Source organism: Psammomys obesus, unplaced genomic scaffold (genome assembly GCF_907164565.1).
Source record: "Psammomys obesus unplaced genomic scaffold, mPsaObe1.curated_primary_1811, whole genome shotgun sequence".
In the NCBI taxonomy this organism is placed as follows: domain Eukaryota; kingdom Metazoa; phylum Chordata; class Mammalia; order Rodentia; family Muridae; genus Psammomys; species Psammomys obesus.
The window spans coordinates 10,930,314-10,943,481 of record NW_026596125.1 but is presented as its reverse complement, the minus strand read 5'-3'; positions in this window follow the sequence as shown (position 1 = coordinate 10,943,481).

Here is a 13,168-nt window from a genome sequence, read left to right as displayed (position 1 = left end):
AACTTACCATTTTGTCAAAAAGCAATCTACAGATTCAATGATATTCCTAAAAATTACAACACAATTTTTTACAGTGAAAGAACAATTCTCAACTTCATATGGAAAAATAAATAAGTCAGGATAGTTAAAACAATCAAGTGGTATAAAAGAACTTCAGGGGTATCACCATCCCTCATCTCAAGCTGTACTACAAAGCAATAGTAATAAAAAATGCATGGTATTGGCATAAATACAGATAGGTTGGTCAATGGAATGGAATTGAAGACCCAGAAATAAGCCCACACACCCATGGATACTTTATTTTTGACAAATAAGGTAAAAGCATGCAATGGAAAAAAAGAATTCATCTTCAACAAATGGTATTGGTCTAACTGGATGTCTGCATATAAAGAATGCAAATAGATCCATATTTATCATCCTGCACAAAACTCAAGTCCAAGTGGATCAAAGATCTCAACATAAATCCAGAAACACTAAATCTAATAGAAGAGAAAATGGGAAATAACCTTGAACTCATTGGCATAGGAGACAACTTCCTGAACCAACAGCGCTGGCACTAATATCAACGATTAATAAATGGGATCTCATGATACTGCAAAGTTTCTGTAAGGCAAGGGACACCATCAATAGTACAAAATGGCAACCTACAGAATGGGAAAAATCCTCCCCAATCCTATATCAGACAGAGGGCTAAAATAAAACATATATAATGAACTCAAGAAGCAGGCACCAACAAACCAAAAAACCCAATTTAAAAATGGGTTACAGAGATAAACAGAGAATTCTCAACACAATAATCTCTAATGACAAAGGAGCACTGAAAGAAATGGTCAATATCCTTAGTCATCAGGGTAATAAAAATCAAAATGACTCTGAGATTCCATCTTACACCAGGCAGAATGGCTAAGATCAACATCTCAAGTGACAGCACATGCTGGCAAGGATGTGGAGAAAGGGAAACACTCTTCCATTGCTGGAGGGAGTGCAAACACTTTGGAAATCTGGTGGTTTCTTTGAAAATTGGGGATAGTTTTACCTCAAGATCCAGCTATATCACTCTGCGCATATAGGCAAAATATACTCCACCATAATACAAGGACACTTGATCAACTATGTTCATAGCAGCTTTAATCATAATAGCCAGAAACTGCAGAAACTGGTAACAATCTAGATGTCACTCTATCAAAGAATGGATAAAGAAAGTGTGGTACATTTACACAATTGAGTATTACTCAGCTATCAAAAATAAGGAAATCATGAAATTTGCAGGCAAGTGGATGGGACTACCAATATCACCCTTAGTGAGGAAACCCAGACCAAGACAGACACACACGGTATGTACTCACTTACAAGTGAATATTAGCCATAAAGTAGTATAACCATGCTACAAATGACAGGCTTAAAGAACCTAAGTAATCAGAAGGCTCCAAGGGAGAATGCTTGAATCTCATTCAGAAGAAGAAATAAAATAGACATTGAAGGTGGATGGAGGAAAAGAACATTTCTTAGTTCTTTTTGCGTTCTAGATAGTCATGCATTCTGAGACACTTAGCCAGTATAAACTTTATCTCATAGGACAGCCTGCTTTTTCATGTGGTCATTGTTTCCTGTGTAGAGGCCTTTTAATTTTATTCAACCTTCAGTGTGAATTTTGGTCTTATTTTCTATTTGAGTTATTTTCAGAAGGTTCCATATATTGAGGTTTCTTTATTTTCCTTTAAAATTTTCAGAATTCAGGGCTTCTTTAAGGTATTTGATTCGTTTTTAATTGACTTTTATACATAGTGAAAGATAGGTTTCTAGTTTCATTTTACTACATGTGTAGAAAAAGCACTATTATGTTCATATGTCTTAGATATTTATTGTTATTAGTCATTTGGATATTACTTTGGTTTCTTTTTTTCTTAACTTTGCGTTTCTGTGTCTTCCAGTTGTCATCTGCACCATTGGATGGTTCACGACTGCCACACTGTAGAGTGTCAGTTCACTAGAATTTCAGTTGTGCTTGACCATTGTCCCTGAGTCTGTGCAGATGTGGGAAGCACAAGCTGTTGCTTGCTCCAGAGCCTCGGTTCATGTAATGGTCCTCCGCTTGGAAGCTTATTCATTTTCCTTCCTCAAAGCTGTGCTGTGTTGATCCTGGCTGAGGAAGATCTAGTGGTGTAGATTCTCCCTCAGCTCAGTTTCATGTAATCAAACCTGAGATAATCCTCAGTGTCAAAGGTTCCAGAGGTCATGCTAGTAGGTTGTGATGGCTACACAGTGGAGGTCATGTACTAGTGGCTACACAGTTCTGGAAGCGACTTGTAGACCCATCATGAGAGGATGGGTTCAGGGCAGGAACCTGGAGGCAGACACTGAAGCAAAGCCATTGACTCTGATCCCTGGCTTGCAAAGCCAGCTTTCTTATACAGCCTTGGACCACCTGCTTAGAAGCAGCAGCAATCACTGATAAAGTGCCTACAGGGTTTTATACATCTGATGGCAGTCTTTTTTAGTTAAGACCCCCTCTTCCCAGATGAATCTAGCCTATATTAAGTTGTCAACAAACTAAACGGCATGCATTTATTGTACTTTGGAGATCTCCAGAGATACACCCAGCTTTGGGCAGGTGTTTAGATACTGTTTCTGGGAGGCTGACAAGGAGGGATAGCATCTCCTTCTCTGCCATCTTATCAACATCACTATCTTGTTTGGAGTTTCTTCTATATAATTATTTTGAATTATTTAACAGGCAAATTTTAGATCCCCATTTACCTATTTACATAAAATTCGCATGTTGCTATATCTACGATTTCTGTAACCTTTCTTCATAAATATTCAACTTCTGAGACAAATATTTCTGTATTCCCGTATCTAGTTTCCCATGAGTTATACTAAAGCTCAAGGGCTTAGACTCTAAAGAGTCTACCTGAAAATTTGAAATTTTCTGCCCTTGATGGGTGTTGCTGGAGCTCCTTATTACATACGATCCATGTATGCTGCTCTTCTGTCTTCATATTTTTCCTTCTTTTTTCTTTGTTTTTCTCTCTTGAATCATTAAGAATATATGCTAGACAGATATGTTGGATGGTTTAATATTGTTTATAGAAGTTGTGCTTAATTTATTCTATTCTAGATATATCATCAGAAAATCATAATTACCCATTGCTGGGATTTAAAAAATGACTACAGGAAAACACTGAACTAACAGTGGTGTTTTCCAGATTGATAATTAAGGTCAATTTTCCTAAAGCTTGAATTTCCAATGTAAACTAGTTGTGAGCTGACTCGTGGTAATAAGTCAAAACTTTCTCATCATATTAAGTACAAATGGGGAACAGGAAACATTTAATTTTCCTTTCATCACACTGCAAACTGGACTTTCCCACACATAATGCTTATAATTAGGTGAATATCTTCATAGTTCTAACATTTCTTTACACAAGACCAAAGGAATACAATAATAGTTTATGTAGCCTGTGTAAACCACTTTTCCAATTTTGAAAAATTATTTATTTTTAATTGACTTGTAGGACTTTTACTGAACCTGGCTAATAATTATAGTTTATTCACTTTGTATCCCAGCTGTAGCTCTCTCCCTCATCCCTTCCCAATCCCACCCTCCCTCCCTCATCTCCTCTCATGCCCCTCCCTAAATCCACTGATAGGGGAGTTCCTCCTTCCCTTCAATCTGATCCTAGCTTGTCAGATCTCATCAGGACTAGCTGCATTGTCTTCCTCTGTGGCCTGGTAAGTTTGACCCCCCTCAGGGAAAAGTTGTCAAAGAGCCAGACACTGAGTACATATCTGAGACAGTCTCTGTTCTCCTTACTAGGGTACCCACTTGGACACTGAGCTGCCATTGGCTACATCTATGCAGGGGTAGTAGGTTATCTCCATGAATGGTCCTTTGTTGGAGTATCAGAAAAGAGCCCTCAGCCCAGACATTTTGATTCTGTTGCTCTCCTTGTGGAGCTCCTGTCCCTTTCAGGTCTTTCTATCTCCCTCCCCCCCTTTTTTTACAAGATTCCCTGCACTCTGCCCAAAGTTTGGCTATGAGTCTTAGCATCTGCTTGATACCCTGCTGCGTAGAGTCTTTCAGAGGCCCTCTGTGGTAGGCTCCTGTCCTGTTCCCTGTTTTCTCCCTCTTCTGATGCCCATCCCATTTGCCTTTGTGAGTGAGGATTGATCATCTTGTGCAGGATCCTCCTTCTTACTTATCTTCTTTGGGTGTACAGATTTTAGTAGGTTTATCCTATATTATTTGTCTAATATCTACTTATAAGTGAGTATAGACCATGTGTGTCTTTCTGCTTCTGGAATACCTCACTCAGGATGATCTTTTCTAGTTCCCACCATTTCCCTTCAAATTTCATGATTTCTTTATTTTTCATTGCTGAGTAATACTCCATTGTGTCAATGTACCACAATTTCTGTATCAATTCCTCAGTTGAGGGACATCTGGGTTATTTCCAGATTCTGGCTATTACAAATAAAACTGCTATGAACATGGTTGAGCAAATGTCTTTGTTGTATACGTGAGCATGTTTTGGATATATGCTAGGAGTTGTATAGCTGGATCTTGAGTTAGCACTATTCTTAATAATCTAAGAAAGTGCTAGATTGATTTGCAAGGTACAAGTTTACGTTCCCATCAGCAATGGAAGAGGGTCCCTTTCTCCACATCCTCTCTAGCATGCATTGTCACTTGAGGTTTTTATCTTAGCCATTCTGATGTGTTTCAGGTGAAATCTAAGGGTCGTTTTGATTTGCATTTCCTTGATGACTAAGGACCTTGAGCATTTCTTTAATCAATGTAATCCACCATATAAACAAACTGAAGGAGAAAAACCACATGATCATCTCCTTAGATGCCAAAAAAGCATTTGACAAAATCCAATACCCATTAATGTTTAAAGTCTTGGAGAGATCAGGGATACAAGTCACATACCTAAACATAGTAAAGGCAATATACAGCAAGCCTATAGCCAACATCAAACTATACGGAAAGAAACTTTAATCAGTCCCATTGAAATCAGGGACAAAACAAAGGCTGCCCACTCTCTTCATATCTCTTCAACATAGTACTTAAATCCTATGTGGAGCAATAAGACAACTAAAGGAGATCAAGGGGATACAAATTGGAAAGGAAGAAGTCAAAACATCACTATTTGCAGATGATATAATAGTATACATGAGTCGCCCCTCAAATTCAACCAGAGAACTCCTTCAGCTGATAAAGCTCTTCAGCAAAGTGGCTAGAACAAAATTAACTAAAAAAAAAAAAATCAGTATCCCTTCTTTATATGAAAGACGAAAGAAAGGGCTGAGAAATTAGGGAAACCACATCCTTCACAATAGCCACTAATAACATAAAGTATCTTGGTGTGACTCTAACCACTTTTTCAACTTTTTGGGATTTTGCTTTTGTTTTAAATATTCTGTTAAATAATTCTTACCTCTCAATCTCTCTCCCTCATTCTCTCCCTTTCATTTCTTTTTTTTTCTTCCCCACATTCAGGCTTTACCAAGCTCTAGCAAGGATTCCAAATATTCCAAGGATGCCAATATTCTTTCAAATTTCATATTTAGTTTTCGTAAAATACTGCTTTCTTTTTACTTATAAGGGAGGAGAAAGGGCTCAGCAGAACTCTCATCATTGGTATTAGGAAACTGATTTCTGAGCTAAAGATAATGAGGCCAAGAGACTTGAGTTTCTTCCAGGCTGAATAAAAATGTACAGATATTACTGTTGAGAACAATCCCACATTGTGTCATAGGCTGAATCAGCCCTCTTTCCCTTGCTTTCACTGCTTAGATCCTATTATGATGGAAATAGACTGCGAATGAGCTCCATCTGGGCCCAAGCCTGAAAAGCTATTTCATAACCAGTTTTAATCTGACTATTTAAAGGTATAACCTCAAGATCAGTGTCCCAATCTATCATCTATATAGAAATAGAAATTATTAAAAATAAAAGAACTGTTATTCCCACATTCCCCATGCTACATGGAATAAGGAAACCATGCTTCTTTCTCTTGGATATTTAATAAAGATGATGTGTTTCACTATCACTAAGAGTATGTTCTTAACTTTTAGTCTTGCTAAAAAAAAAAATAATTCAGAAGTTACACATTGGTGACTGACAATCAAATTTTCAAATAATATGCTTAACAGAGTGTTAAAATAACTTTAATGCAATTGCATTTCATTTCCCTTTTAATATATATTTAAAAAAATTTAATGGTGGCTACATTTAATGTATGCACTATGAAAAATGAAAGTGCAGAATGATACAACTCAAAAATCTAACGTTTTCTGACAGTTTTATAAGAAGGCTTAAAAGAGCAAAAATACATACCAGAGACAATAGAAGTACTTTTACTGAAGATACTGACTAAATCAATAGCTTCTATTAAAACATTTTTCTTTTTCCACTAGTAGCTTATGCTTCTTCTCTATTACTATGAATGTGAATTTTTATTATAAAATCAATTATGTTTACTTTCATGTGTGAGTTGCCAATCACCTAAGAACTTGAATGCTTTTCTTGGAGTTGGTTCTTTATGGTAACTTTATCTCTTTGCTTCATTCAGGTATTTCTCACAGTTTTATTGACCTAGTCACAATGATGACAATGATGTTGATGAAGATGATTGTTATGAGCAATGAAAGGTTTGAGTCTTTCAGGCCTCAGGCTTAGAGATATCCTCTACAGCATCCACAATACAACTAATTTCAAGTTATAGCACCTTTTCTCTCACTGGGAATAAGTTAATAATTAATTCTCCAAAGAACATTAAAAATAGATAAATTGACAAAAATATCTGCCAATTCTATTTGCCCATTTACCTAGTTGCTTTGTCCTAGAATTTTGTGTGGTATTATGTCTGTGTCTACAAAATAAAAATATATTTTATAAACATCATTTGAACATTTCATCTCTGATGTTTATTTATTTTTAGATTCCTACTGCATTGTGGAACATTGGGCCTAATGAACTTTTAAATGAAAAAATACTAAATGGAGATATTATCTCACCTTTCATTAGGAATTCATCTCAATTCTTTAACTGTGCCCTGATAATTAAAATCTAGTACAGAATATTCATGATAGCTATCATTTTTCCATTACCTTTTCCTCAGGATTTGTGAATGGCTATTGATATCCAATGCCTAATTATTGAGATCATTCCATTAACAGTGCAGTTCTTTAATTCTAAAAGCATAAGCCCTGTGACTATTCATGAGTAGTTCCCCATAGCCATGAAATACAACCGAAGATGCATAACACTGCCTCATTCTGTCAGAGACTTAATTTTAGTAATTACCCACAGATAAAATAAGAGAAGCAGCAAAGCTTCCTCGGATAAAAGTGAAAGAGCTTTGATAACAGTTATTTTCGTCTAGTCTTCTTGAAAGAGTCTGTAATTCTGAATGAAGAGCCTAGCGTGTGGCAGAATAAAACTACAAAGGCTGCTTATGGAAATAATTTGCAATACACTAATATATTTAAACCACATCATTTGTAGGGGTTTGTGGTGGACCATCTGTTACTTAAAGAAAGCTGTTTCCAGGATAAGCAGAAAATGAGTACTTTCCAAACAGGAAGTGGGGTTTGTCTGTGAATAATATAAAATAGATATAAAGATCATTTTTAGATGTGGCAAGAAAGGATCATACTCATTAACTTGAAGATTGGGTTGAAATGAAGCATTAGAATTCACGAAAACACCCACAGCCAAATAAATATTGCTGTGGATATCTGGATGAACACAAAAGAGCACATTTGATTTCTCTGTAGCCCTCTGTAAATAACTCTGTTTAAAATTGAGTAATGCATAGCTTAGCTAAGTTTTGTTTGCTGCCCGATATACAAAAGTCTATGGCATTACTAGTAAGGATTTTTTTATAGTAACTTTATCTCTTTGCTTTATTCAGGTGTTATCTAGATAGATTAGCAGACTGATCTACTAGGTATATTGGCAGAAGTTGGTTAGTGAAAGATATTAGAGATTTCTTTTCTATTGTGTAGAGAAGTTATATTTCTCTTTCTCTTAAACACTAGAAATAATGTGTCATAACAGATGACAATTATTCTAATAATGGCACAATCAAAGTCACTCAGGGGCCAAGCTAGCTTTCATTGCGTGACAGATGAAATGATGTTCTAACAATTTCATTCTTTGTTATTTTTTATTTCACAAATATTTCTATGACACCTGAAATTGTGAAAAGAATTGTTGTCTTGAACCTGGTGAAACTGTGTGACTTGATATATATATGTCTATTGTCTGATAGAACCATTAATATAACAAGAAGTGGGAAAAGACAGCTTTTCAGATTCTACAAGGATGTAGCATCTTCTGAAGTTTATTTCTAAAAAAAGAAATTAAGTTTCCTAGTGATAAAAATAACTTAAGAGAACAGAGAAAATGTTGATGCCATTGTGATTCTATCTAATCATGCCTGCGTCAGGCAGTTAGTACAGGCAAAGTGGAGACCATGAAATGCTGTAACTAATTGTTCAGATTTGATGTACACACAGCTCTGGGACACACTGTGGGTAGAACACTTCCGGAGGTTGTTCCCATCTCCGTCTGCTGATCATTCCAAGACTTCTCTGCTGAGATACACCAAGTATCTGCCCCAGAAACAGCTAGAGCATGGGGAAAGGGAAGTTAGGAGGGTCAAGGCTGTTGCCATTGTGTAAGAGATTCAAGAACTATCATTTCTGACATCACCTTTACAGTAGGAATTAGATGAAATCAGAAATCCCTAGTAGGGATCATTCATTCATTCCTTATAGGTGCGTGGCACTTTTGTATATACAACCAATCTTAGGATGCCAATACATTACTAGAGTTGTTCTAGATTTTAGGATTATAGAGGAAGAGCAAATCAGTAGTCAGACAACAGACAAGCCTCTTTACATACTACCCCAACAGCAACTCCTGCAAGTTGGTGCATGTTATCCTTTTCTCTCTCATGCTGCTTGAAAAACATGCAAACAAAAGTACTTTATCAACATGACATATTATACATTAAGTAATTGAAGTAAAATGCATATTAAAGCATAATCAATTATGAATTTGGCACACAGAATAGTTTCAATAAAAACAAACAAATGTTAGACAACAGACTAATCTCTGGGCTATAAAACTGTTTTGTGTTCTTTTTATCTGCCCACCTGAGATAGAATTCATAGTAAAAAGTTCTTCTCTATAGGTTTTTGTTTTGTTTTGTTTTTCCTGATGGACAGCTCGTGTACTTGTAGGATTTTCTTTTGGTAAAGAGCATCCAAGTTGAATGTGATACATTGGTGTACTCTTATTTGGTGTTTTGGCCAAAGGGCACTCTTGCCTATAACCTGGGTGCTTTTAACTCATCTGTTTTTATGCAAAGCCCATCTACTAACCGATAAAAGAACTTGACCTTTATCCAGGATTTCATATTGCCAGACTCTGGGGAAAGAGTTTTACATTTGTTGTGAATTTTTCTTTCCTCAAAGATGCAGTATCAAATGTTAAGAACTATAAAGTGGAGAGCATGCACAGACATAGGAATTAGAATAGAAGAAGTCAAAGAAAAAAGAAGGCAGATAAATCCAAGCAAGAAGGAGTAGGGAGTAGGAAATTATTCTTTTTGATGATTCAGTGGTGAATCATCAAAGTTTCTAAATGCAGAGTTTCTATATGCTGCTGAATCATCAGCTCCTTGCTTTACTATTTATAGATTTTAATTGCTATTTTTATTTACTATTATTGTTTTTATTATTATTTACAGTTTATTCACTTTGTATTCCGGTTGTAGCTCCCTCCCTCCCACTTTGCCCTCCTATGTCCCTCCCCTAGTTCACTGATAGAGTTTTCCTCACTACTATCTGACCCTAGCCTATTACATCTCATTAGGACTCTTTGGATCCTCTTTCCTTATGTCCTAGTAAGGCCACCTTACCAGAGGGAAAGTGATCAAAGTTCAATCTGGCACTTTCTCAGAAAATTAGGAATAGTGTTACCTCAAGATCCAGCTGTACCACTCCTGGGTATACATCCGAAAGATTCTCAACCATACCACAAGGACATTTACTCAACTGTTATTTTTTAAAATGTATTTTTTTTATTAATTACAGTTTATTCACTTTGACAAATCAATAGGTTTTCATGTAATTGACGTTCATTTTCCCATCTTCCTGTTTCCTCCTTCCCCACAATACCCTTTTGTATCAAATAATCTCCCTTTATTTTGCTCTGTTTTCTCTACTTTCCTTCCTTAAATCCACATTTTGTTCCTCTCATATTAGCCCTTTTCTAGCTTCTTGGCCTTTGCACACCTTTACTTCATCTAGGGATGCATAATTAAAAGTTGAATAGTTGGATCTAAACGTAAAGGCGAAGATACAATTCCTGAAACCTGATTACTTTGCTTCATTTATTGTTTTCAATTTCTATTCCTTTTTGTACAAACTTCATGATTACATTGTTTCAATATCGCTAAATACAATTCAGTTTCATGTATGTGCCAACTTTCCTTATCCATTAACCTGTTGATTGACATCTAGCCTGATATGTTTGAATGTGTATTGGTCATATGTACTTTTTGTTTCAAGAAATACTTGTTTAGACCATTGGCCAATTTACTAATTTATAGTTTGTGTGTATGTGTATATACATGTGTGTGTTCTATATTTGCTAGATATGAATTAATTATTCTAAGTACAGCTTTCATAGATTTTTCTCTCACTTTTTAGCTTTCTGTTTACTGTTTTGGTAGTTTATATTGCTCTATAGATGGTTCTTTATTTAACGTAATCTTATTTGTCAATTCTTGCATATATTTCTTTTGCTATTAGAGAATTAGTCAAAAAGCTTTGGCCTATATGTAATTTTGAAGTGTTTTCCACTAGCAGTATCAATGATACTAGTTTGAAAATAGACTTCGGTGTGTGTGTGTGTGTGTGTGTGGTGGGGGGTTGATAGCAAATAGATTCCCAGTCTTTCCTACATGATTGGATGAAAAGCCTGACTCTTCCAATACCATGTTTTGGTCATTTTTTTCCCAGGAAAAAATCTATCTTTGTGCCAGGGCTATGCCCCTGTCACCTAGCTGTGCTTGGGCAACATGGTGCCTCCAGCTGTTTTCTTCATTGTAGGAGTTCTTTGATTGTTCATGGTCTTGTGTGCTTCTATGAAAAATTAGGATTTTTTTTCTAATTCTAAAATTTTTCATTGGAAATTTGATAAAGATTGGATTCAGTCTGTTTAAGACAGGTTTGTTGAATCAGTATTAATTCAGGTGCATTGAGGTCTGCTTGTTGTCTAGTTTTTCCTTCCATTTCCTTTCCTAGTGTCTTAAAGTTTTCATGATTGAGGTTTTCTTCTTCCGTCATTAGGTTTTTATTAGATATTTTAAGGCTAATGAAAAATGGATATTTTCCCCGATTTTTTCTTTTTTAATGTTAATTTTTATTTATTCATTACATCCCAGTCATAGCCCCCTCCCTCCTCTCTTCCTGGTCCCAACTTCCCTCCTTATTTCCCCTATCTCCTTTACCATACTCCTCAGAGAAGGGAGCCCCCTTTAGGCCCTCAACCCAGCATATCAAGTTGCATCAGGACTGAGCACACCTTCTTCCCCATGGCCTCATGAGGCAGCCCCGCGAGGGGAGAGTGATCAAAAAGCAGGCAAAAGACTCCATGTCAGAGTCAACTCCTACTCTCCTTAGTAGGGAAACTATATGAGGACCGAGCTGCCCAGAAGCTACCTGTGTGTAGGGGGCTTAGGTCCAGTCCATGCATGGTCTCCACAGACCCTCCTGGGCCATGGTTAGCTGGCTCTGGTGCTCTTTGGAGCTCTTGTCCTCTCTGGGTCCTTCTATCCTTCCTCCCACTCTTCTATAATGTTCCCTGAGCTCGACCCAATGTTTAGTTGTGGGTCTCTTCATGTTTCCATCAGATGCTGTGTGGAACCACTCAGAGGACAGCTATGCTTGGCTCCTCCCTGAAAGCATAGCAGAGTATTGTTAACCATGGCAGGGGTTGGCTGTCTCCCATGGGGTGACTCAGGTTGGGCCAGTCATTGGTTGGACATTCCCTAAATATCTGCTTTATTTTTGTTCCTGTCTATCTTGTAGGCAGGATAAACTTTGGGTCAAATCGTTAGTGTGTGGATTGGTATTCCTCCCTCCTTTAGGAGTCACTTTCAGTTAAAGGCCTCTTCAGTCTCCATGACCCCTGTTACTAGGAGTTTCAGCTAGAGTTACCCTCATATCCTCTCAGGAGCCTACCTTGCCATAGCATCTTCAACAAATGGTGCTGGTCTAACTGGATGTCTACATGTAGAAAAATGCAAATAGATCCATATCTATCACCCTGCACAAAAACTCAAATCCAAGTTTAACAAAGACCTCAACATAAAACCAGAAACACTAAATCCATTAGAAGAGAAAGTAAGAAGAGCCTTGAACTCATTAGCAAAGGAGACAACTTCCTGAACAGAACAGTAACAGCTCAGGCTCTAAGATCACCCATTAATAAATAGGACCACATGAAACTGAAAAGCTTTGTAAGGCAAAAGACATTGCCAATAGGGAAAAATGGCAGCCAACAGATTTGGAAAAGATTTTCACTAACCCTACATCTGACAAAAGGCTAACATCTAAAATATATAAAGGACTCAAAAAATCAAACACTAATAAACAAAATAATACAATTAAAAATGGCATACAGAGCTAAACAGAGAATTCTCAGGAGAGGAATATTGAATGGCTGATAAACACTTAAAGAAATGCACAATGTCCTTAGTCATCAGGAAATGTAAATCAAAACAACTCTGAGATTCCATCTTATACCTGTCAGAAAGACTAAAATCAAGAAAAGGTGACAACACATGCTGGCAAGGATCTGGAGAAAGGGGAATACTACTCTATTGTTAGTGGGAGTGTAAACTTGTACAACTACTTTGGAAATCAATCTGGTGCTTTCACAGAAAACTGGGAATAGCTCTCAAGACCCAGATATACAGCTGCTGGGTATATACCTAAAATATGCTCCACCATACAACAAGGACACTTGCTCAGCTATGTTCATAGCAGCTTTATTTGCAATAGCCAGAACCTGGAAACAACTTAGATGTCTTTCAACTGGAGATAAAGAAACTGTGGTACATTTACACAATGTTATACTACT